The following is a 27,322-nucleotide window of genomic DNA, read 5'->3' as shown; positions in this document are numbered from 1 at the left end:
TGTTTTTGCTCTATTATAATCCCCTGCCCCAGCAGAATACCTAGTATACAATTTATTAAATGAAGGTCAATATGGTGCACTGAGGACACACAGAGTCTGTGGTCAAGGAGCTCATGATGTATAAAAACAAATGTTTTATTACAATGATATAGTGCATTTACAGAATACACAATTTGATGTGCTAAAAGGGAGCTGAGAAAGCTGTCTGACATGTTTCATAGAGTGTCACTACAATTATGTCATGGCACTCAACAGTTCTTGAAGATTTAAACAAACCTGCAAGAGACTGATTCATAAGGTAGATGGACTATATACATTTAAATGAGAGAGATCTTTCCAATGACCTGAAGAAATGTGTGGTTCAAGTGTCAAGTGTGCTGAGAATAATGGGAGGAGATGCTGGAGTCAAACTGTGAAAAGACTAAGTAATTACAATATTATGTATGCAAATATATGTGGCATATTGAAATATATGTATTTAAAGCAGGGGACTGATTTCAGAAGATTTCAAGTCTGAGGGAAGCCTACAGGGTGAAGTGGAAAGAAAGATGTAGAGAAAATAAGGCCTACTTAAACCAAATAGTGGAGATTAAGAAAAAAGCTGAAGACAACATAGATGAAGTAAAATGGACAATAAATAAGGGATCTAAAGGAGGAATGATAATAGCACTGATGTACTTATTTGATATTTTGAGGTTAGCTTTTTTAGTGCTCTTTGTGCACACTTTTTGTATCCGCTTAAACGTCTATTACATTTTTTACAGTGTCTCTTAATTAACTTATGGTGATTCATGCATACATTACTACAAATGCACAAATACAGTGTCTATAAACAAGGCAGATGAACTATTGGTGGTTATCAGAACAATCTAGGAAATTTTTCCCAACAATACCTAGGACCTAGAAATTCTACATATTAGAAGAGGGCAGAAATGGAAGTGTCAGGCATATGTAGTTATGAAAAAATTTCCGAGATGACTGTCTCTTGTCCCCTAGCCAACACTAAGAACAAGAGTTTCTCTCTTCTACAAATTTTATGATTAAGAAAACAACGTACAGTAAATTTTCACTATAAGGTGACTTGGAACTTTGTAGTTTCTATTTGTAGAGGACTTTGTAAACTTTTTTTTTTAAAGATTTTATTTTTAGAGAGGGAAGGGAGGAAGAGAGAGAGAGAGAAACATCAATGTGCGGTTGCTGGGGGTCACGGCCTGCAACCCAGGCATGTGCCCTGAGTGGGAATCAAACCTGCGACACTTTGGTTCACAGCCTGCGCTCAATCCGCTGAGCTACGCCAACCAGGGTGTGACTTTGTAAACTTAAATATCATATTTGGAAGCCCTTCTGTTTGGCAAGGACCTGGGGGATGATGTAAGATGAGACTCTAGGGTATTTTAATACTGATTGACTTATCAGTTTCTATATGCAAAATCCTCTAGGCCACAAGAACATAGTTATGGAATTAAAATCCTATCTTGGTATCCAAACATTAACAGAAAACCACACTTATCATGGTCTTTATTACGTATCTCCATCTAAGGGTGCCTACTTATTGGTAACTAGTCCTAGTAGAGTGTACCAGAATTAAAGACCCACAAACTGCTGTCCTAGGTTTTATGAAAGTAATTTTTTTAAAGAATATAAAATTTCTCAAGTGGAAAATCAGATAGTAATAAAGACCTCCTGATTGATGCTAATTTTCAGGGATTTTTACAAGTCATGTGTTGAGATTAGCAAGAATTTTCCTATTGTTTTAGTACCAATAGGTTGAGATAAGGACAGTTTATTCAAACTAAGTGAAATTGAGGATTTAACTGTACAGATAACAAACTGAAAAAAAAAAACTGTTCCAATTTTTCACTTACCTTGTATTTCTCCACATTCTCAACAGTCATTCTAAAATTCCATGCCAATGTCACCCCAATAAATTTAATAAAAAAATAAAAAAAATTCTGTGGACTCAAATTATATTAGCATTTTACCAGATATATAAACCTCCAAACATATCACATATGTATTTATGTAACATATCACACTGATATGGTAAATCAGTAGTTTAAAAAGGTTTGACGTGTGCTTTCAGAAAACATATAGATTATGTCCATACAGCAATGATCACAAGGGAGCATAGTTTTATTTGAAGACTTTATCTGATTAATACTTCTGATTATAAACTTCTTTATCTGCCATGGTTATTGCTTTTCTGGGGATTTTATTTTTCACTTAACCACTCTAGTAACCCTAGAAAGAAATCAGCAGGAGGTTCAGGAAGTCTCTATCATTAGGCACCTTTATCACATTTTAAAAACATAATACTAAAAATCAGCAGTTTGTTCCTACTTTTAGGGACTTCAAGGATGGAGTTATTCCTCACATCCCAGCAGTATAGCTGATAACTTGGGGAAAAGGAAAGAAAAAAAAAAAAAGAGGCTGAGTACAGATCATTTTGCAAAGTATAGTAGTTTTTCATTTTGTTGCATTATTTGTTGATCACAGACATACATTTTTTAGTAGACCATGTGTACCTGTTTGCTTTTCCCTATGTCCCAAGGTGAAGATACCCTTGCATATAACACACATTTGTGTTTTGAGGTCTTTTTTCAAAGCTTTGAACCAAATTTTTAGAAAACTTGACTATTTCTCACATGCTGAAAGAATTACTTTGGAATGCAGTTACCACATTCAAACTCAACTGACTTATAAGGTGGGCCTTTACATCAAATCAAATACCTGAAAAATGAGATTAGAAAGTTTCAAAAATTTCGAGTGATTCAAGATTATGTGGATCAGAAAAATAATGAAGTGTAAGGGATTTTTAATTAAAAAACGCTTTCAAAAGGAGTGAAGCAGGACATCACCATGTCGTGAAAAGACAGTGTTTCCTTTGACATTTCTAAAGGACTGTGTCTGAGGCCTCAGTTATGAAAGAAACTGTCAACTAAACTGCAGCCCCTTAAACTGAGACAGTTACTAACGTCCTTCGAATTGCTTTTTTGTTGCGATTCTGCACTGCCAGCTCCACCCCGCCCTCCAGGAAAGGAACCTAGAAAGGTTGTAAAAGTTTTTTTTTTCTGTTTTCTTCCTGAACCAGGCTTGAGCTGCCCACAATTGAATCAAAAAGCGGCACAGGATGTCAACAAGTAGGTCTCTATTTTCTGCCCCGCCCACGCGGGGGCATTAAGCCCACGAGGGAGCCTCTGTTACTTGTCACCTGTGCGTAAGAGGCGGTAGGTGACCACAATTGCCCAACAGTTCAGTTCCCAGGCTGCCTGGTGTGACGCAGCAGGCCCCTCCCCACCCCCTCCAGCCGGCACCCAGACCCGGGCGAGTTCTGGGCGACAGGACCTCCCTCGGCCCCTCCAACTAATCCAGTGTGCCCTTTCCGCGGCTACCCGTACCCCATCTTATTCTTCAGCATCTCCCCACCTCCCTACGTCCCCGTCCCTTCTCAGTCTCTCAGCCTTGTGGTCCTTGCGCAACCGTCCTGAATACTGTCCATACCCGCACGGAGCGAGCCTGCAGCTCCCACTTCCCGGAACTCAACTCAGAGCCGCTAAGGGAGGGTGCCCAAGCAAGAATCGGCGGCCCAGAGCCTTGGTCAGAGTCCGGCGGCCTCCGCGCAGAGGGCGTGCGCGCTCCCATTAGCGCGCGTGCGCGCACTCTCACGTCGCCTGTTCTCGGAACCAATCGTTTTCTTCCTACGCCCAACAACTCCACCAACCTACCCCTCCCACCGCCCGCGTTCTAGTTGGAGGGGTTCGGCGTGCTCGCGCCCGCTCGCTCGCCCGCCAGCCAGCCTCGCGCAGAGTGGGGAAGGGGAGTGAGCCGAGGAGCTTACGTCGCGCGGGAGGCGGAGGCGACCGCGACCTCGGTGGCTGTGGCGGTAGAAGCGGCTACGACCGAGACGGTTGCGCTCGTTCTCTCGGCGTCATGGCGGCTGCTGGGAGCCGATAAGCGGCGGGAGCGGGAGCGCGCGCGTGGCCGCCGGGGCGACGACGACGACGGCTGATTACTTCTCGATCTTGCTGCCCTCTCCGTTGGTGCTTCAATAATGAATTGATTGTTGGATCAGCTCCGTAGGGGATCGCGCTTGGTGCCGCCGGTCGGGGCTTCCCCTTCCCTTCTGCGTCCTTCCCCTTCCCCCTCCCCTTCACGGACTCCTGCTAACCCCGAGGCACCCGAAGCGTGAGGACTCTCTAGGCTGAAGAGACCTCGGGCCAGGCGCAGGAGAGGCCGCCGATCCGAGTCGGCTTTCTCCGCCCCGCGAATCCTGCACGCTAACCGGTAAGAAAGGAGGCGGCGGGCGGGTCAGGATGTGGCGGGGAGACGGGAACCGGCCGGAGGGTGGAGGCGGCGCGGTGGCCGGGCGGCGGCCGAACGGCTGGACTCCGGGCGAAGGCCAGGGTGGCTCAGCAGCGGACGGCGGTGGCGGACGGGCTCGGCGCGCAGGGGGCGTGTTTGTGGCGAGCGCAGGCCGGCGCCGCGAAGCGCATCTTCGGGCCGGCCGGGCAGGCAGCTTGGCGGTTGATCTCGGGCCTCCTCAGCAAGGGCTTGTCGGGGCCGCGAGGGGAAAGCCGCGAGGCTCAAGCATTGAGCATTTGGTTGGTACGTCGGTCCCACAGCTACCCGGGCTCCCTGCACGTGGGGAGCGGCGGGGAGGGGGAGGGGGCGGTGGCCCAAGCGAGCCTGGGAGGGCGCGGGGCGGGTCTGCGAGAAGTTTGAGGCGGGAAGAGGGACTCCGGGACTGGGATGGAGGCTTTCGAGGCCCGCGGGCGGGGGCGGGGTGGGGTGGTTCGGTTAGGGTGAGAGGCTGATAGCGGCGGAGTTGCGGTGGAGAGAAGAGGGAGGGTTTTCACTCTCCTTTCGAGTACTGGGTCGAAAACTTAGAGGAATCAAAGCAACTGTTAAAAGACGGGACACCGAAGAAATTGTAGAGGTTTAACGATTTAGGGAAGAGTCATTGTTAAGACGCTTGAAAGGCTGGAGAGAGGTGCATGTGCTTGCATCTTTAGAACTTGTGGTTGTGAAAAGGGTCTCAGAGGACTTACTCAGAGAAGGAAGATGAGGGGGGAAAAGGAAGTTACATTATACAGAGAAAGCCATTTTGAGGGGCGAAAGGAAGGTGAAAAGGAAGGAACGAAACGAGGAGTGAACTTTCCCTACGAAGAGGGACTTAGCGGGAAAGAGGCAGTTTGTTAGAGTACCTAGATTTTTAACACTTTAGTAGTGAAGCTCTTTGACTAGTTAGGATGAATAGTTAACATCAGGAGTCAATGTTGCAGGGTATAGTTACTTTTTGGATAACCAGTTCTTGCAAAGTGTACTGGACTGTAGTCTTTGGAGAATGAAAATCTTGATCTAGATGCAGAGTTTTCTTGATCTAGATTGAGTTGGCAACGGTTTATCCACCCCCCCCCCCCGCTTTTTTTTTTTTTTTTTTTGTGGAGTGGAAATCATCGTAGGAGTGAATTGTCTTTGCTGAGGTCGAAGGACAGCTCCGCTCTCAGTCGGCTGTCTCGGTACTTTCTGGCTGGGGAAGGATCTGACGTCTCCTTCCCCCGCTTCTTCCTCTCCCTCCCCTGCCAGAGATCTCCTTTGTTTATTCGTGGATGGCTTGTAGGTGACTCTCCAGTGTTGTGCTGATATCTTGAAAGGTAGAAATGCTGTGTCTTGAGCCATGATTCTTTGCCCCAATCATAGTATATATTTTATTACCTTTTTTAAAAAAATGGAATCTCTGCAAGTCCAAACTGAGTAAATATTTTTTTTCACTTCACTGTCGGTTTACTTGGGAAAGAACATATTTTTTTTGACCCATACATTTTGAGATTATATGATACACTTTTATTCTGGTTTTATGTGAGCATTTTCAGAATTTTCCCTGACTCAAACTCAAGTATATGAAGTTCCTGATGATAGGTATTACTGCTCTATTAAGGGTAACCTTTCCCCCCTTTATTTGTTTGACCAGGTATTTAATAAGACTCCATTTTTCTATTCTTGGGGTATATGTATATGTTACATGCCACCACTTTGCTTTAGTTATCTATTACATATATATTGCTATACAGTTGCAATTAGACTAAAAGTTTTATCACTCCACAAATATTTTAATTTCTTCTGTCAAAAAGAAGCAGTGGTATGCTAAATTATAGTAAGTAGTCAGGAATGTAGTTAATAGAAGCCTAGGTGTTTTGAGTAAAGACCTCTACCCCTTCTTTATGCCCTCTGATCTAGTGGCTTAGATAGATTTGTTTAAGTGCTTTGTAGACTTTTTATTTTTTTCTCAGGAAATTTTCTTAATGTCTTTATATATATATATATTTTAGGTGAATCAAAAAGGGTCCCAGGAAACCTGTTAATGTGAAGAAAATTTATCTGAATTTTGATATTCAAGGAGGAGTCAGTATTTATATTCATCTTGCAAACTGGGAAGATTTATATTTCATTTCAAAACTTGTGATATTTACAATGAATGGACACAGGATGAAGAAAGTTTAGAACAGTAGTGGAGAATCAAGGTAAGCACTTACTATCAAGTATTTATGAAGAGAATTGAAAATGTTGTGATTCTTTTAGTTTTCCTGATAGGTGACAGAATTTTTCAAATTCAGATTCTCTTAGCTATCCAAATAGTGAAAAGTAAAAAGTTTCTAATATATAAAACTTTGTTTACTCATATAGATTTTAATCATTTTTTTTCCTTTTAGATACACAAAGCAGAATTTATAGAAATTGTCTCTTTGGATGTTTATAATGTTTGGACTAATAGAGCTAGAGCAAGTAAAAAAAGGAGACACTAAAATTGTCTCTCCAGATGAAAGCAGTAGAAGGTCTATACTCACCTTTTTTCTGGACTTATGTATTCTCACCTGTACTGTCCAATACATAGTAGCCACTAGCCATGTGTGGCTTATTTAAATTGACTAATTAAAATGTACCAAAATATTCAAAGTTTAGTTCTCATTCACCTAGACACATTTCCAATGCTAAGTAGTCACTTTGGCTAGTGGTTACCACAAACAGACAGTACAGACAGAAAACATTTCTGTCACTGCAGAAAGTTACTTTAGACATTGCTGATCTGGACATTTGTTAAAAGTATTACAGCAGGGGAATCCGCCGCCCCCCACCGGCACTTTGTTTTTCACATTTGAGTTTTCATTACATATACGTTAAAGGTTCTTATGCAATGACTTTGCAAAGAAGATGCAGTTTATGTAAGCTATTTTAACATATAAGAATCTTTTGAAGTACGAAGTCCTAAATTTTTTTGTAGACCTCAGAGTTTGAGTTATCTGCCACATTACTAATAAAATCCATTAGTTATCCACCTATCATGTGGAGATCGGGAATATGGACCTTGGAATCAGAATGCCTGATTACTTATCCCACTTCTACTTATTAGCTGTGTGAATAAGGGCAAATTATTTAACTTTTGAGGCTTGATTTTTGCACTTATAAAATGGGGATTACAGTATTTATATTATTTAAAGTTAAGGATTGAGATGCTACACATAAAGGGCTTAAAGCAGTTTCCTAATATAATGTGTACTCAATATTTGCTTTTATAATTGGCATATTTATGTAACATAGGATAATACACAACTGAAACATTAACTGTAGTGATGGACAAGAAACAGGAAAGTTTTGGCAGTTAGGAGAATTTCAGAAAAATGTTGGATAGACAATGAGGCAGTTTGTGTGTGTTAGAGGCTTGGATTTTTCCCAAGCTTCTGGTCATGCTGGCTATTCTTTAATTTATCAGCTTTTACAGGCAGACTGTATAATAAAAATGTGAAAAAGGAGCAGTTATGGAAAGTAGCATGGTTTAGTTGAACAAGTACAGGTTCAGGAGTTACAAAACCTAAGTTGACACCATCTTTTGTACTATCTAGTTCTCTGAATGATTTCATTACTGAGTGATTTTGAAGTTTCATCTTACCACTTAATTTACAAAGTATAATAATGTTTTAGACAACAGTTAGACTAGAATCATCAGAATTGAGAGGCTAACTTACAAGACTTGAATCTCAGCTTTGATTCAGTCTCTACAGGTATATTGACTATAGTCAGTGAGTAGGAAAATCACATTGTCTACATTGTCTTCCTCAGTGAGCAGTGAGATAGTTAATAGGTAAAATATCTAGAGGAAGCATAGGAACCATGCTGCCCACAAAATAGAATGGGATTCTTGTGAGCAAGAGATCTGTTATATTCTGATCTGTTCGAGTAATTTTTTTATATATTCTGGCCATATCTAAAGCAAAAGGAAACACGGTAGTAAGTGAAATTTGATAGTATAGGTAAAAAAAAAAAAAAACCCCACAAATCAATTTAGTTAATCTTTCACAATGCACACTTATTTTAAATAACTACAAACCATATCCCCAGTTATTCTGAGTCATTATTTCACCCATACAAGTTTTATGTCCTGAGAAATGTGATCTAGTTCTTAAAACTGCCTTGGTGTTTATCAGAAGGAAGACCTTCTACTTTCATTTTCTTCCTTACTGCTGTTTTGCTATCCTTTTCCGTTGCTCTGCTGTCATTGTTACTAACCCTCAGGTTCTACCCCCCCCCACCCCCCAGCACAGCCTCCACCATTGCCCAAGCTTTCATAACAAGGCAGTACAGAGAAGGGAGATCGTATCTAGTTTTTACAAAATGAGGTGAACTTTATAGATACAGGGATTTTCTTGCAAAAAACAGAAGTTACCCTAACTATGAATATTAATATAGAGTGATACATGAAGAAATATTTCTGTTTGGAAAATGTGTATACATTGTAAATTTGCTTTTTATTGCTAGAATTTTTAATGTATTTTGCTTCAGATTTTCTTTTTCCTTTGTGGAAATTTGTGAAATGAATTAGAATTAAGAAAGGCCATTTAGCATTTGAGGTTGGTATAATTAGCTTTCTACTAAAAAATATTGTGATTTTTTTCCACATAGAAAGTTCTCTAACCATTAACAGAAAGGAAGAATACGTGCAGGAAATTGTCTCTTTGGCCATGCTATAACTGTCAATTTAGAAAGTTATTTACTAAGAAATTGGGTCAGGATGCACCTGTACATCAGTTTCAGCTCAGCACAAAGTTTATTATATCATTGAACTCAAGTTTTCTAAAGATACTATTGGAAGATTTGAAAGCATCAGTTTCAACCTGTGTGGATATATGTTATTTGCAACCAAGTTTTTCTAATCCTAGTTAGACATTTTTTAATTTTTAAGTTAACTTGAATGATGATATACTTCAGAAGTAGGTTTATGGGTAAAGACCAGAAATAGATATAGTCACGTTTTGCTGATTTTTGAATGATTGATAGACATGCTTAATACTCAGAAAAAACTCTGTTTGCCTGTAGATTAAATTTTCAATAATGTAAGTTTGTCCATGTAAATTTGAGAATTTGTTTGAATCACTGTAATTATATATTTTACTCTTAAAAGTTCTTATAGAGAGAGCGCTGTTGGTGATGTGTGATAATGTTCTTAGTCATTTAGAATTAATATATAGCTGGTAATTGAGATTCATTGACCTGATTCTTAGAATTCTTTTCATTTGATTTCATTACAAATTTTATAGTATTAACAATGCTTACCTTAATATATTTATATGATTTTTAATATGTGTGTGTGTAAATTTTATATTTACTTAGAGGTGTGTATATTGCACTTACATTTCCTTGGCTTATATAAAATATTTTAATTATGTTTTAGGCTTCGAGAATCTTTAGATCTCAACTTTTAAAGTAATTTAGTGTAGGCAGTTAGTAGGAAATGGATCAATGGAAATGTCTAAATGAAAATCTCCTTTATAGAAATTCAGTCTTAAGACTTTTAATGGCTTTGAGAAGCCCAACAGTCTAAATGACATGTTAAGTTTAAGGAAAACCAAGTCAAAGTTAAATTGAACACAGGATACATTTTTCGCCATCTAACTGTTTCAAACTTGGATGTATTACATTTGCTCTGTGATACACAGTTTACGTTGAATATTACTATGGTACACCTGTTTTGGAAATGCTGCATTTGTGTGTACACATGCTAGAAAGATTTCTTGCCATCAGAATCTGTTTCTTTCACTAAGTGAATTTGAACAATTTTTAAAGGTGCAGTGCCAATCAAAATGTTTTCCTGAGCTTACTTTGCAGTTACCTCAGAGAAAAAAAAAAAAATGTTCATTCTTAAATTTCAAAAACTTGTGCTAAGAAATATTTTGAGGAAGATAGGAAAATGTGAAATCCAAAGGTAGAATGGCTAGAAATCATTGATTAAGAAAACTAGTTTTTAAAATTTCCTGTGATGTTAATTGCAGGAAAGTTAATAGCCACAGGAAATTTCATCTCATGTTTTGTTCATTTCTATTTCTCAGTTGAGTGTGTGCTTTCTGCATCTCATGTTAATTTTTTATTTCTTCAAATATTTTTGTATGCTCCTGAATCTAAGATCATCGTCTAAGATCATTTCTTAGGCTTTCAAAACTCAAAGTTAAGCAGGAGCTTAAGTAATAGGTTACTCTTGCTCAGAATTTACTAAATTAAAAATTCCACAGAATTTCCTAGGATTGTGGTTAGTTTGGGTCTGTAGAGTATTCAGACTTTTAATTGGTATGGATAAGAAAATTGTATATGACTTGACTCTCAAAGACATTTTGTCTCCATAGGCATGAGATAATATGGACAAACATTAACATGTAGTTGTCTCATTTTAATGTTGCCTAAGTGGTTGCTTATTAAGATCTTGATCACTGGTGGGTTACATCTGGTACAGTTCTGTATTTAAAAATAAGGGTATTTCCTTGTGGTCAAAAGATAAAAAATAGATGGAGAAAACATTTTGTTTTAGATTTGTTATGGATAATTTAAAAACATATGGAAATATAATAGTTGCAGCTCCAGTTGTCCTTGGACCAGCAGCATTGGTATCACCTAGGAGCTTGTTTAAAATATACAACCTTGGGCCCCACTTCAGACTAACCAGATCAGAATCTTTTTCAATGGATTCCCAAGTGATTTCTTTTCATATTAAATTTTATATATATGTGCAGCTCTTTGCCTGGAGTCATTAAGCACCTTGCCACATTTTCTTTTATTGTTGTTATTGATGCTATTATTATGCTTTTTATTTTCTGGGAACCCCATAAAAATGGTATCATAGGCCATGCCTGCAAGAGGGGGGTATATATCCTTTCTCAAGAAACAGTAATGATGGCAACCAGTAATTACTGAGTTCTTACTTTGAGGCAGGCATAACACATGTAGTACACTGTGCATTACATGGATTTCTTAGATTTCACCTTCACAAAACTCCTGTTATGTTGCAGTATTGATGATTCCCATTTGCCAGAGGGGAAACCTAATTTATAGTCATATTTAAAATTTTTCTTGAAAAAACCATTAACTAAATTCTAGACTTTATGGGATTCATTGGTTTTTCCATTGATTTGCTCTTTACTGTTCCAGGATTTAATCCAGAGTACCATGTTGTATTTAATTGTCAACTCTCCCCAGTGTCCTCTGGTCTGCGAGAGTTTCTAAGTCTTCTCTGACTTCTTATCAGTATTGAGAAGTACTGTCCAGGTATGTAGTATGTCTTCTAATTTGGATTTGTCTAATGTTCTACTAGGATAAGCTAGGGTTCTCAGTTTTAGAAAGAGTATCACAGAGAAAAGTGCTCTTCTAGTCACATTGTATGGGGAGCGTAATATCTACATGGCATACTGATGATGTTAACTTTCATTACTTAGCCAAGTTAGTATGTGCCAGATTTTTTCCATACTGTATTCCTTTTCTGAAGCATGTCATTCTGTTTAGCCTACTCTCAAGTGGGTGGGGGTAGGAGTGAGATTAACATCTGTTATGAGGGAATATCTATATGTTAAGTGGAACTCTTCTGTACAGAAGTCATTTCTTCTCCATTTATTCAGTCATTTATTTATATAAGCATGGATTTATGTATATGTATTTTATACTTTGGGTTGTAATCCAATAAATTGTTTATTTTGTTGTTCACATTGTTCTAGGCTTGCCCATTGGGAGCTCTTTTTCGAGTTGGCTTCTGATGTCTTTTTACTAATATCCTTTTGCCCTAGAATCAACCATTTCTCCAGAAAACACTGATTCCTTTTGTTGGAGAAAAGGGTATTAGAAACCAAGATCTGAGTGCTGGTTATGTTTGTTGCTATTCAGGTATCACTGCTTCTGGGCCCTTTGAGCAGATAAAGCAGACAGCTAGGTAATAATAGGTATCTACACTGAACCATGTGTATCTACAGATCTGTAGTTTCTGTATCTGTCCATCTATCTGTGTAAGGTAAACATGAGTTTGTGCAGATGTCTCCAAAATCCTGTTCTACAGGATTCATCCTAAACTTTCTTTCTTGCCCTTTTATAACACCCATCTCCAATGGAAGGAAAGCTGGCTCTCACCATCTGTGCATTTCAACCTCAGTATACAAGTAAAGCAATTTCAGATTTTTAGGCAATACTGCAAGAATTTACCAACTAGATATAATGTTTATGTACAGTGTACAGTTGCTGTTGTTATAGGTAGACTTACAGTTTCTAGTCAAAAAACTGTTTTCCCAAGTTACTCAGGTTATCTTCATTCTTCCCTATTTCTCCTTTCAGTATGGTTGTATCATAAATACATAAGGAAGTTAGATTCATATGTTAATCACTTGCATTCTTCCATCCTGGGATCCTCAGTCACATGGATTGTTTTTTTTTTTAACTTGCGTGTATTGCATTTATTCTGTGAAACATAGTTTTTGGGTTTTGACAAATACATAGAATCATTTATTCTTCACCCCAGTACTGTATAGAAGATCCATTTATCCTAAAAGTACCCCTGTGTGTACCAGGTCTACTGAAGCAGAGTTTTCATTTTAACAAGATTCCCATGAAATTTGCATGCATACTAAATTCTTGGCATGTATATGAAGCTATCACTGGAATCACTCAGTATCTTGCCTTACTTAGAATTATAAATTAACTTGAAGAAAGATTATTATGAGATAGAGGAGATAATGGAGTAGCTGGTTTAATATACAATCAAGAAAGGATTCAAATTTATGGGGCCATATAGTATGCAGGTGAAAGAAAATCAGATCGGGCTCATTACTGGAGTAATGTAATGAGCTATGTATGGAAGTTTTTTATTGAGCTCTTAACTTTTGTAATCTTAAAAAATGATGAGAAACAATAGTTTGTAAAGAAAGGAAGAACAAGTGGTATGTATTTAGAAGATTGATGAAGAGGAAGGTTTTTACAGAGGCTTAGTCCCCAGTAAAGAAGTACAGGTTCCCTAATAAAGAGAAGTGTTAGACATCCTACCTTTGTGGTTCTTTTCCCTGGAGTTTATTCAGTGTTATGCTGAAGTTTTGTATTTTACTCCCAGGGGGGAAAGAAGAAAGAAAGTGTAGCTGAATAAATGCTACATGTATTGAGAGATACCCACAGGAGTGTATTACCCGTGTGAATGGACTGCTCAGAAGCACTGGTTTTAGGGAGAGACTTGAGGATCTGTGTTCCAGAATCAAGTTCTTCTATGAAGAACTAAGAACATGACTGTTTATATTTAAGAGTGTATTGCCACTATATGTGAGGTGACTGCTACTCAAAAAGTCAACTTTAAATAAATGTTAAACTGCATTCAAAAGTTCTTTAGTGTGCGTAGATTAAGTGAGATCTAAATTATTGAGATTAAAATACAGAAGACATTCAAAGTTGGCTAAACAGTACTGGCTTCTGGGATCCACTGTCAACAGTGTCTCAGAGTTGAGGCATAAGGCACACAAATAGTGGGGAGCTCTTTTCTTAATGTAAACCATTCACAGTAGCTATTTACATCTCTCCAGTTGGGTTTTTTTTTTTAAGATTATTATTTATTATTTTTTTTTTAGAGAGGGAAGGGGGGAGATAGAGAGAGAGAGACAGAGAAACTTCAATGTGTGGTTGCTGGGGTTATGGCCTGCAACGCAGGAATGTACCTGGCTGGGAATCGAACCTGGGACACTTTGGTTCCCAGCCCGTGCTCAATCCACTGAGCTACGCCAGCCAGGGCCAGTTGCTGTTTTCATAAATACAATTCTGTGTCCTCAAATAGTTATTTAATTTAGATAGTAATTCTAACCTTTTTCATCTCATGGTACGCATAAACTAATTACTAAAAATCTGTGGCACATCAAAAAATACATGTTTTGCTGATCTGACCAAAAAAAAAAAATAGGTATTTTCACTCATTATCTTGGACAGCTATTGTGTTGGCTGTTGTCATTTTCTAATTTGACAACCTAAGGGAAAAGAGGTCAGTTTCCCTGACTAAATAGTCTGATATTGCAGGTTTTAAAAATTCTTGGGCACACTGGTTAGAAATTGCTGATTTAGATGACTGAGCAACTATAGTACTACGTGATAGATTATCCTTGAAATGCTAAAATTTGAGATTCTTGTTACTAATTTATAATCAAGAAAGAGACCTAAGCCTTAATTATTTTTAGCATCAGGTGGATATGGTACAGAGAGATACAGTCTGCAGCAGTTCAAATGTAGGAGACAGAGAAGTTTGATCATAAGACAGATGGTTAATTTCTGCATCAAGCCCAATATCAGGATGAAGTCTTATAAAAATTATTTTAGAGAGCATTTAAACCCTGGTAATCTTAAATATTGTGTGTATTAAAAGTCCTGGCAATGAAGCTTTTATAAGGTGAGGTATTTTGACAGGCTTAGGCAAAAAGTAATTTTTATACTCAGGAAAAATGATGTTAGAAGGCAATAATATCACTCTGAAGAGTTTACATAAAGGAATGATGCCATTGGTGAAGTGGAGTTACAGTCTAAATTCCCTCAAGAAGGCTATTCTTGTTTTGTCCTTGTGGTAGATTATATATGATTGCCATGTGATGCAACTACTGCAGTATTCCCAGTTATGTGACTAAATTTTGTATTATAAATAAAAGTTGGATAGGAAAGGAAATTTTATAAGAAAAGAAGAATTATAACTAGCTGTACTTGAGTACTAAAAATACATGTGATCTCTCTTTATTCAGTTTAGCATTATTTATGCAGAAGGATTGGCCTAGCATTCAGTAGCTTATTCCAGTCATACTATACTACATGATTAACTTATTTTGCTATGTGACTCACAGTAGTGGGAGTTTTTTTTTTTTGTTTTTTTAATCACCCTAGGGTATGTTTATTGATTTTAGAGAGAGGGGAGGGAGGATGTGGTTGGTGGGGGGAGAAGGAAAGGGAAACATGAATGTTAATGAGTAACATTGATTTGTTGCCTCCCATATGTGCCCTGACCTGGGATCAAACCCTCAACCTAGGTGTGTGCCCTGACCAGGGATTGAACCTGCAAATTTGGTGTATGGGTTCCATCAACTGAGCCATTTGGCCAGGCATGGAGGGAGGTTTTTGTTTAGTTTTTAGATTTTGCTTATTTTTAGAGAGAGGGAAAAGGAGGGAGAAAGAGAGAAAGAAAAGCATCAATGTGAGGAGAAACTGATTGGTTGCCTCTCATATGGTGCCCCAGCCAGGACCAAACCTGCTACCCAGGCATATGCCCTGACCAGGTATCAAACTGGCAAGTGATGACGCCCAACCAAGCCACACTAATCAGCATGGAGGTTGTTCTTATGTGCAGCACACTCCCAAGGGTATGTGCAAGACTGTGATAATTTTGTTAGAAAGTAAGCACATAGTACTGGGAATTTTGTGGGGCGGGGGTTGTGACAGTATTCATTAATTTTAAAAGCATATAAATATTTTCAAAGCAAATTAATGAGTCTCTTTAAAATTGAATTTTTAAATGTAGACATATTTTATTTGTGCCATGTTAAGACTACAGATAATTTCAGGCATGTGCAAAAGTCGTGACAACAGTAAAAAGAACCCTCATGTACATATTACCTAGCTTTAACATAGCATATTTCATCTCATGGCCAATCTAGTTTAATTTCTAAAGTCTACCTACTACTATCCCTCCTACTCAATTATTTTAAAGATTATTTTGAAACATCATAATTTGTACATGTATTAGACATCCATGTGATAGGTAATACCAATGAAGAAGAAGTTAACATTATCAAGTTTACCTACGTGTTGTAATTATAAGTTATATAATTTGAGATTTATCTTGTTATTGATAGTGTAACAAATTTAATGTATTTTGTGGAACTATTATTATCAGTGACTTTCAAGTATATATGCATATAGCCCTTGTTTCACATCTTATTTTGAATACTTACTACAGAAACTTTTGAATTTACTGCCTTTACTTGAAAGTAACATGACTAAATCTTAAACAGTCATGCTAAATGTTACCTACCCCTTTTAGTATATATTTGTAGCAATTTTAGTCTCATTTAATTAGAGACTTTAAGATGATAGAATTATACTGTACTTTAAGAAAGTTTACTTTGTAATAGAATTTTTATCTCAGAATGGTAATTTATAATACTAAAAGAAACTGTTATATTTGTTTTCAGTCCCTAAAAAGCAGTGACACTAACTGGTTTTCAGAACCATACAGGTAGATAGATACTTTATGGATTTTCTCCATCTTTTATAATCTTTATAGTTATTTTATGGTTTGTACTTAACGATAAAGTGTATAACAAATTTTAATATAATTTTAAATATATCTGATCTAGGTCTGATCTAGGTCATCATCTAGCTAACTGAACCCTTCTCATTTTCTAAATGATTGGTCTAGGCTAATATATTTTAAATAGTGAGTTGTAATACATTAGAGGATCATGATCAGATATTTTTTAATTGAAACAAATAAGGTAAACTAGAATAGAAAATACATTTCTTGCCCTGGCTCGTGTGGTTCAGTTGGTTGGAGCATCATCCCATAAGCAAAGGTTATGTATAGGTTTGATCGATTTCCTATCAGGGTGCACATACCGAGATTGCAGATTAGATCCCCAGTCTGGACATGCGCAATCCAAGGTCTAGATTCATGTGATCATTGTCCCAGCATATAGGGGAGGCAACCACTGGTTGTTTCTCTCTCACACCTATGTTTCTCTCACTCCCTTCCTCTCTATGAAAGCAATGAAAAAACAAGTGTCCTTCGGTGAGGATTTTAAAAAGAAAGAAAATACACTGTTCTTTTGGAGTATTGTTTCATTAAACTTTCATTAGGTTTGCATATTCACACAACCATGTATACTGCATCATAATCTAAAAATATACATTATATAAGTCATAGCCAAAAAATCTGAAAGCCGTTGCCTTTGGCCACTAATTCACTTTTTAAATTGTAATTATTTACTTAATGCCTATTAATTTCCATATTATTTTTCTAGTTTTGTTAAAGTGGATTGTGGTCTATAAAAAAACAAAAATAAAGGCCCTGATTTAATGAATTTCAGAGTGTAGTAAGAGGAGAGATACTGATATAAAAATAATTGTAATATTATGAGGGAATTATTAATAGCATCAACAAAATATTATGAGCACATGGGATGGAACAGTGACCTGTGCCTGGAGAAACTGGAGAAGGTTAAACAAAGGGTTTGATATTTTTAGTAAAGAGTAGGAAGTTTTATCAGTTGCTTCTGAGAGGAATGTTCTCCAGAGGGAAAACTGTGGGCTACACCACCAATACCGAGCTCTAAAATCACTCTTTCCATAAAGCTTTGCTTCTGTTCTATATCCCTCAACTCCACTTTATCAATCAGTAATTGATCCATTTTTATATCATTAATTCTCAGAAGTTTTACTTTTGCCACTGCATTTTGTTCCTACTAGAAATTCTTGCATAGTACTTGTTTAGTTGGAGAGATGAGCAAATGAATTCAAATAATATATGTACAAAACTTGTTCTTTCAAAAATTTTTATTATAGGAACATAGTGTATTGGAGAATCAATTAAGGTTCTATATATAGGGTGGGGCAAAAGTAGGTTTACAATCGTAAGAATGCAAAACAGTTTATTCTTGTATTATTGCTCATTGATTGCTGTATTATTTTCCCTACAACTGTAAATCTGATTTTCCCCAGATATATTAGAGATCTCAAAACACTTGGGCTCAAATACAGTTTTTCAATTTCAGGGAAGTGAGCTGTAATACATGAGGTTATCCAGGTACTCTGGCTAGTGGGACAGCTTCGTATCTTTAACATATGGGTTCTATTTGCTCCAGTAGTAGGAAAAATATGGGAATGTGGAGGATTTAAGGCGAGCCACTTCATTTTGAAGGCTATCACGTTGAAATTCCATATCACTTCCAGCCATCTCTCATTGGCCACATTCTGTTAACATGGCCATACCTAGCTAAAAGAGATTCTGGGAAATCTACAGCTGAATGGATGGATGCCACTGAAAACCTAAGGGACAGTTATGTATCAATAAAAAGCAAACGATGGATACTGGATGAGTGGGGAAGGGCAAGTAGACAACATATATATAGTACAAGCATAAAGGAATCTTATTTCAAAATAATTAATCCTGTCATACTAAAACTTAGGGACTTAATTTTTCTGAATTTTCTTTCAGTTCTTCATATGTACTCATAATTTGTACACTTATGGTATTGGTATTTGTTTTCCTCATTTAGCCTTCTGTGGGCCTCTGTTGTGTGTTTATTGTATAAAAATGAAAGAATTAAGGGAAACCCAATGTCTGGCACAGAGCACCAGGTAGTAATTACCATATCTTAATTTTTTTACTAAAATTTGTTTTGAAATTTTAGTATATTTATAGGGTTTTTGTTTTTAATCCTTACCCAAGGATATGCTTTTATTGATTTTAGAGAGGAAGAGAGAGAGAGAGAGAGAAACATTGATCAGTTGTCTCCCATGTGCTCCCTGACTAGGGATTGAACCTGCAACCTAGGTATATTCTCTGACAGGAAATCAAACCCACAGCCTTATAGTGTATGGGGTGATGCGTCAACCGGGTCACCTGGCCAGGGCTGTGTAGGTTTTATTCATAAACTTTTATGTATTTATATTTAAGGTAGTCCAAAAAACACTTAAGCCAAACTTTGATACAATGATTCTGATCTTGAACTCATGAAAAAAAATGTTTAAAAAAAAGTTTTCTAATAGGTATTGATGTTGAACGCCTGTATTTCAGACAGTATACTTTACATCTTTTAATCTTACAGTAATCCTTAAGTATGTTTATTATTTCCATGTGGCAGAAACCTGAGACTCATGGTTATATCAGTATAAATATAATTACAATGACAAGAAAGGGCTAGAATGCTAGGAGGAAATAAGTCCAGCTTGAACTTCAGAACACCATCAAGTGAGCTCTGAATTTTCTCCACAAGTGTCTTATTAAAAAGTATTCTCGGGAGGGAGTGTGTGTTGGGGGGACTGGAAGAAATTAGCTGAGGAACATATATGCAAAGCCCATGGATACAGACAATAAAGTGGTGAAGACAGGAGTGGGGGGGTGCTTGGTGGAAGAGGGAAAAGGAGGGGGGACATAGGGGATATGTGTAATAGTGTCAACAGTAAAATTTGTTTTAAATCTTTCCAAAACTCCCCCAAGAAGTCCTTTTTAATGGCATTGACACTTTAGTAGTTAAGGGGGAGAAGGGAGAAGGCATTAAACGAGAATTTAGTATAGTATAAATTCTCTTGTGCTTTAGAATAGTAAATACAATTTTTTGATTGTGTATGTATTAGCGAGTATATTTGTCAGTCACACAGCACTGGTTTTCTATTATATTTCTGTGGAAAATCTGTTTACCTTCTACTAATCTATGCTATAGCATTCCTTCCTCTCCTTCCCAGTCTTAATCCATGTACTTGTTTAAAAAAATAAGAAAGTATTCTGGAAATGGCATAAACTAGAAAAAAAAACCTTTCTAGGGACAAAAGTAAGTAAATTGATACATTATTTAAAAGAATTAAAATGAGAAATCATTGATATAACAGGTAGTCTATATACATATGTTTAAATATGCAGTCTTTTAGTACTACTGTTTGAGATGTTCTTTTCATTTCTCTTCAGTACTTTTATACCCACCCCAGTATCATTTTCTTGACTACTTTTTATCTATTCCAAGATTAATCAGGGCCAGTTTTTTTCTGTTGGCGATCTGCTGGTAAGGAAAGCACCTGCCCATTGCTACCATTTTCTTAGAAGGTTATTCATTCTTCCTTTAGTTCTATTGCAGACTAGTTTCCAATTCCTGTGACAAGGCAAAGAATACTTGTAATATAGAAGAATCTTTATATATTGAGAATACATTATTCTCATGTATCCAGTACAGGTCTTAGTGTTTTTTTTGTTTTTTGTGGGTTTGTTTTTTTTTGTTTTTTTTTTTTTAGCTCAAAGTTGAGTTGGGTACAGAAAACAGAGATTGCTTATTCTGCCATATTCTGGGCTGAACTAATATAGACTCCTTCCTACATATAAACATCTGAAATGCTAAGTAAACAGAGCAAAGGGGAAAAAAGTAGGTGCATGGCTGAACTTGAGGGAAAGCTTTCACATGCCAAGAACAAAAGAGATCTCAAAGTCAGAGCAGTAAGATTGAACAAACATGATAGCACAGGGGATTTGGAGGAATATAGGCCCTCATGACAGGAGATTGGGGTTGGGGTTGGAATTAAGTATTTGATTACAGAATTATGTGTCCTTAAAGCTGGGACCCTGGGAGGGTTGCCTCTTCTACAGAGGGTCTAGAAAAACTCCACATATATGCCTACAAAGACATTTTTGTTGTTGTGAGGATAAAATGGAATAGAGTATGAAATATTTTGAAGCCTGTGAAGAGCTATTTTAAATTTTGTCTTAACTGGTATAAATGAAGGAAAGGGCCATAAGGGCCAAGCAGATAACATAATTGAATGAAGCTCTCCAGGTATAAGACCTTGTGGGTAGGGGAGGTGGGGGACAACAGGTGAATTGGAGATCATGTACCTCATTTAAAGGAACCAGTGCTACTTACTAATAGACAGTCGTGACCATGTGGTAAGTAGACCCAGTGTTTCCAGCTTGATTATTTAAAAGAAGCTTCTCAGCACTGCTTCCCCTACCCCAAGATTCAAAATTAGATGACTTTGAGGGGAAAAAAAACACAAAAGAACAAAATAGAGAGGCAAAGAAAAAAACAAAAGTAACAAAAAAAAAAAATAGAGAGGCAAAGAAACCAGGAAGAACAAGAACGTTTATATGAAGGACTTAGGCTTATGATGTTTATAAAACAAAAAAGCAGAAAGGAGGTAGTACTAACCATTTATTAATTCACAAATAATGTATACTTGTATACATTATACTTGTATATTTCTGAGTCTGTCCAATAAAGTGCTAGAAAGTAGGGATACAGTTGTTAGTATGAACACAAGGGTGTTTTATTTAAGTGCCAGACATCCTGCTAGGTGTCTTACATAGTCTGGGAGCGGAAGTCTAGGAAAAGCTCCATTCAAGAAGTGAAGGATGAATAGAATAGGAGTATGAGGGACGAGGTGGGGTGGGGACTAACAAGCTTTCCAGATATGGGGACCTGTTTCACACCAAGGTATGAAGTAAGAACGTATGGCAAACTCAATAGCTAAAGGAAGTCAAGCTAGGGTGCAGAATAGAGATAGATGAATGGCTTTAAGATGAAATTGGAGAGGTAGGCAGTGATCAGATTTTAGTCATTTTATCCTAAGAACAAAAGTAAGCCATTAAAACTCTCAAGATCAGCCATAGGGCTGCTGCCTTCACAGGTATATAGAATAGAGCCCAGGCATATTCAATTTAAAAAATGGAGAAGGATGGTAATTTTGATGTTGGTTAGAGTTTGAGAAGCATTTCTCTAATCTAATCCATAGATAAAGAATTGTAACATTTTAGTTATATGGAACTCATGACGATAGCTGCATCATAAAGTACCTGAAAATTTAACTTTAAAAAACAATTTAAAAATGGATTATATGTTTTATTGAACAGAATGTTAATTTTTTTTCTGGTCACTTAAATCATTAAGAACAATGGCTTATAATAACCACAGGAATATTGGGGGAAAAGTATTGGCCTCTGTAAGAACCTGTGCAGACGTTAAATTTGAGTGCTTTTTTTCAATTTTTTCCCCTGTTAGTTGCAAACTCCGAAGGCAAATCCAGAAGAGCAAAAAAAAAGGAGTACTCTTAGCTTAGCCCCCATTGAACAGTCTTCTGGGAAGTACAACTTTTTTCTGCTTGTATCTTATTTGTCAGAACTTAAGCTAATAGCCACACTTAGTTGCAGGGAGTTTGTGCTATACACTTTTATACTGAGTGACCATAATACTGGAATTTCTGTTATTAAAGAAAAGAAGATGGCATGCTGAGTTAGGCACCTCTTTTTCTGTACACACACACACACATACACACACGGTATCCAGCCATGTAATATGAAAAATAGACATTTATTGAAGAAGATACACGATACAAAAAAAACAGTGTACATAGGACAATGATGCCTCCAGTTCCCTTCAAGTAGGTACCTTGGGATCTCACACAGTTCTCCCAGTATCTCTTCTAATACACTGCAAAATCCAATGTTGGAATCACTGTCAGCTGCCTTGTTGTATTTCCCTGAATCTCATTGACAGTCTGAAACCTTTTCCCATTCAAAGATGATTTAGTTTTGGGAAAAGCCAGAAGTGCAGGGCGACAAATCACCCAGGAGACTTAGCCCCCTTATACCCCAGATTTGGCGTCCTGCAACTTCTGGCTTTTCCCAAAACTAAAATCACCTTTGAAAGGGAAGAGATTTCAGACCACCAGTTAAATTCAGGAAAATAAAATAGGCCAGCTGATGGCGATTGGAACTGTGAGAGGTCCCAAGGTGCCTACTTTGAAGGGAACTGAGGAATCATTGTCCTACATACAATGTTTCTTGTATGTTGTATCTTCAATAAATTGTCTCTATTTTTCATATTATTGGACTGGATACCTTCTGGACAGAACTCATATATCTTTTGTTTGTTTTTGTATATATCCACATACCCATCAAACATAGGGAGTTCTTTAGTGCTCAGTATAGAAAGGGCAACAAGTGAAAGTCCAGTGCTTTAGAACATGATAGAATATCAAAGGTATAGGATACCAATAAAGCAAAAGAAAACAAAATTACAGTGATTATTACATGGTGTTTCACCATGTAGTATGTGTAGATAGCAGTATGGATAGGATATTTAGGGAGTGCTAAAGGATACCTGATTTAATGTTGGGTTGAGAATGGAGTCAGGATATATTTATTGGAGAAGTACCTGTGAAGTGAGGCTCAGGTAGAAATTATGTAGTCGGCTGGGTAGAGAGAAATAATTTTGCAAAAGCAGGAAGTGGGAAGAGAAACTTGCTCTCAGAGAATTATAAGTAGTTTGCCACTACTAGAACTAAGGGCTTTAAGTAGGAAACTGTCTGAGACCAATTCCTGAATGCCTTCATGGGTGTTTGAACTTTGTTACAGAAACACTTTGATTTATAAAAGAAAGTTACACCATGATCAGACTTTTATTCTAGAAGAGCATTTGCAACATGGGCTGAAATATAATTACTTTATTAGGAAAACTTTTAGTGCAAAATTTTGTTTGAATATAGATCTTTGCTCCCCCAACCTGTATATAGTTTTCTTTCAATTTTAGTAATTTAAAAAATGAATTATGTAAAACATTGACATGATTCAAAAGCTCATGACTTATATCAGTCCATGTTCTTTCTACACCCTTCCCTCCCTCCTTCTGTAGGTAGTCATTTTTAACTTAATGTTGATTTATGCTACCATTCTTGTGTTGTTGTTTTTTAAGTATAACCAAATATGTATGAATGTTTTTCCCTTATACAAAGGAAGCTAACTATAAACAACTGTTTTGTTTGGAGGGGGTTCTAACTGGATCCTGGAGATCATTCGATGACTACATATTTGATATTCCTGTTTTTCATTTCTACTAAGAACTAAATAAAATAAATACTTCATACTTCTAATATCTAAGGTAAAGACATTCTGTAATAAACCTATACCGTTAGAATAGCCTAGGTTCAGGCTGTTTTGCCTTCATCTCCAGCCAGAACTATACCTGCTAACAAGAAATTTGACTAGTTGTCCATATTAATGGCTAATCAAGGTGTAATTAGGAAGATAGATCCATGATTGCCCCCATGTTCACTTATTCCTTCATCTGTCTACTTTTCACGTATTTGTTGAATAGTCACCTGTAGAAGTTACTGTGGTAGAGACTCTGCAAAAAATAAACAGGACCCACAAGAAGCTTATAAGCAGTTAAAGTGATACACCTCTGCCTAGTTACTCTTTCCTAAAGAATTAGTTCAACTCTGCCTTCTTCTAAATGTTTCCACTATTACTGTACCAAACTTGGCTATGTCTTCAGTGCTCCCCATAAACCTGGATCCATTATCTTCAATATAGCACATAATGGTATTTATTGGTTGACATGATAGTAAGGACTGTCTTATCTCAATCTTTTTAGTACCTAATGTGGTAGTTCTTAGTTAAGTTTATTGAATAAGTAGATATCTCTTTATCTGTCAGGTTAAAAGGAAAAATGAAATTGTGTATAAGGAAAAATACCTTCTGTAGTACTCTTGCTGAAATTTCCCTCAAGGGACCCAAGTACAATATGGAAAAATTTTTGTTATTTGTTTATTTAATGAAAGGGCACTGTGCTGTTTTTGGACCTCAGAACCATTATGGCCAGTGGGTAGAAATTGTGGCAAAAATAATTTTTATATCATAGTCCTTTTTGGGAAGCAAATTTTTGTTTACTATTTCTATGAAGAAAAATATTCCACTAGATTTTAAAAATATGTATATATTTGCATTAAGCGTATTTGTTTGCATTTTAGTTTATATCTCACTTTTGGAATAAAAAATCTTGCAAACTTTTATGTCTGTGTTCCCATGTAGAAACTATTAATTCCTTGCTCTTAAACAGGAGGAAAGACTTTTAGAAAGGAATTGCTTTTAATATTGAAGTCTGTTTTCATAGAGTAATACCTCCATCTGGTGGTTTTTCTGAAAACTACAGCAGAAGACTTGCAGAATGAGTTTTTCTGTAGCTAAAACTGCATTACCTGTTGTTTCTCATAAAGCCAGATGAAATCACATAAAAAAGCTGCCTACCATGTGTATCAAAAATTTTAGTCCCTGGTTTTCAACAATTCAGATATGAGCACCATGTGAACAAATAGCCTTGGGAATAATAGTAATCTACACAATCAACTGTTTAGTTCAGACCATATGTAGGCTTCCCCTGACTGAAAATTAGTAATTGGGAAAATGATAGTTTCTCATTTAACTGTAAATTGCTTTCACATGTGTGTTAGGAAAGGCAAGATTGTGAGAATTTACTATTATTTCAGATGTATTACTGTGGAGTCATGACAGCGTCAATGGTTTTCTTAGAGAAGCAATTACTGGTTTTATTTTTTAGTACATTGTATTTTATCATAGTCTAGTTATAATAAATCACACTTCCCTGGAATGATAAACTATAGATACAAACTTGAAAACAAGTAGAAATTACAAGTTTCTTTTCTACCTGTTACTATGAGAATTTTCAACACATTTTTTAACTTTTTTTCACATGTCTGTATTTACTATAGCTAACTAGCCTTTTAAGGATATTCCTTGACTTAAACTTTCCAAGTTTTTAGCCCAGGATTCTGTACTTAATAGAATACGCTCATTATCTTGTAAAACGATTATGATCTGATTGCTTATCTTTTGGCCCAAACTACAAAATCTGTTAACCCTGTCAGTTACTACTATAGATTACCATTAATTCCTTTTCTATTTGTTTGGCTATAGAAACTTGAAATATGAAATAAAGTTTAGTGATTTGGGGTTTTCAGCTGACTTTTTAAGAAAGATTAATTTCCTAATGAATTTTGTTTGAAATGTGTTTCCTTTTAAATTACAGCCAGTCGGATGATGATTCTGGGTCTGCTTCAGGCTCCGGATCTGGTTCAAGTTCTGGAAGCACTAGTGATGGGAGCAGTAGCCAGTCAGGTAGCAGTGACTCCGACTCTGGATCTGAATCGGGCAGTCAGTCAGAGTCTGAGTCAGACACATCCCGAGAGAACAAAGTTCAAGCAAAACCACCAAAAGTTGATGGAGCTGAGGTAATAAATAAAGTATCCAATGAAAGGTAGATTTATGACATTGACTTACAGCACTCTTAATAGAATTTTTAGAAAACATTAATTTTATACATTAAAATTTACTTTCAGTGATTCTCAGTTGTGGTTAAATATCTGTGGGATAATTGGCTCAGAATCTGTAACTATGAAACAGCAAGTACAAAATAAACACACACAAGATCTTTTCAACCTCTTTCTTAGGTGAAAACTGAGTTTCATAAATATTCAGTGTCAAGGCTTTGTGAGATATTTTTGTTAATCCTACAGTGTCTGATCTCTACTTTCAGGATCTTCAAGGAGACACTTTATTGCTAGTAGCAGAAGACTGCTTCCTTGAAGACACTTACTTGGTAGAATAGGCTAAGGGACATTTGGTTTGTCAAAGCTACTACAAGATTTAATAAACTTGTCTACACCTCATGATAGCATAAAGTAGTGTTACTTAGAGTACCAATCTTAAGATGCTTAGACCAATGTACCAGTCATAGGATGCTTGCACCAGAAATATAAGTCAATGCATAACTTTCTTCATTGAGAAAATATTGCTATAAAAAAAGCTGCTTAGTATAGTAGTTGATTTGCATTCTGATTAAGTTCTTTTGTGTTCACCTCATACCAGTTAAAAAGAATAGGAAAACCACTTTGAGTAACACTGGTGTCTCATTAATTATCACTTTGTTTTTGAAAGTTATATTTGTAACACCAAAGAATATGTTGATTAATATTGTCTATGAAGCTTGCATAAATTTTTATATATAAGTAAAGCTCAACATTTTAATTATATTTCACTAATATTACATATAAATCTAAGGAAGATTGTCTTTATTATTTGGAGGCAGTCAAAATGTTGATGCTGCTTTTCAATAAAAAACCTCTTTTCAGTTTTTGCAAAACTTTATCCTTCACTCGTTCACATTTCTATTACAGTTTTGGAAATCTAGACCCTAGTATTCTGGCTGTTCAGAGATCTGGCAATGCTCAAGAAGCAGCAGCAACAGCAGCAGCACAACACATCAAGCTTCATCTAATAGTGGATCAGAAGAGGTGAGTTGTCATTATGAAAGCTACTATTTCAAAAGTAGGTATGATGCCCAATCATTGAAGTAAGTAGATACTTACGAAATTATTAGAAACATGTGTTTGAAAGGATACAAGATAAATTTGATTATGTATATCAAAATCTTGAAACACAGACATATTTTATCTA

At 36.7% G+C, this 27,322-nt stretch overlaps 1 protein-coding gene across 2 annotated transcripts in view; it reads left to right on the top strand.

The window, feature by feature from the left end:
- The first annotated feature begins 3,799 nt into the window (after positions 1–3,799).
- Positions 3,800–27,322, top strand: part of CHD1 (chromodomain helicase DNA binding protein 1) — an 80,007-nt gene continuing 56,484 nt past the window's right edge. For both annotated transcript variants that reach the window (XM_036020586.1, XM_028515270.2), the window contains exons 1-4: positions 3,800–4,284; positions 6,330–6,521; positions 25,896–26,097; positions 27,043–27,159. The gene's annotated coding sequence lies outside the window, so the exon portion shown is untranslated. The remainder of the gene's footprint in view (positions 4,285–6,329; positions 6,522–25,895; positions 26,098–27,042; positions 27,160–27,322) is intronic.

The sequence above is a fragment of the Phyllostomus discolor genome, chromosome 3, assembly GCF_004126475.2.
Source record: "Phyllostomus discolor isolate MPI-MPIP mPhyDis1 chromosome 3, mPhyDis1.pri.v3, whole genome shotgun sequence".
In the NCBI taxonomy this organism is placed as follows: domain Eukaryota; kingdom Metazoa; phylum Chordata; class Mammalia; order Chiroptera; family Phyllostomidae; genus Phyllostomus; species Phyllostomus discolor.
This window is presented reverse-complemented; position numbering and strand designations above follow the sequence as displayed.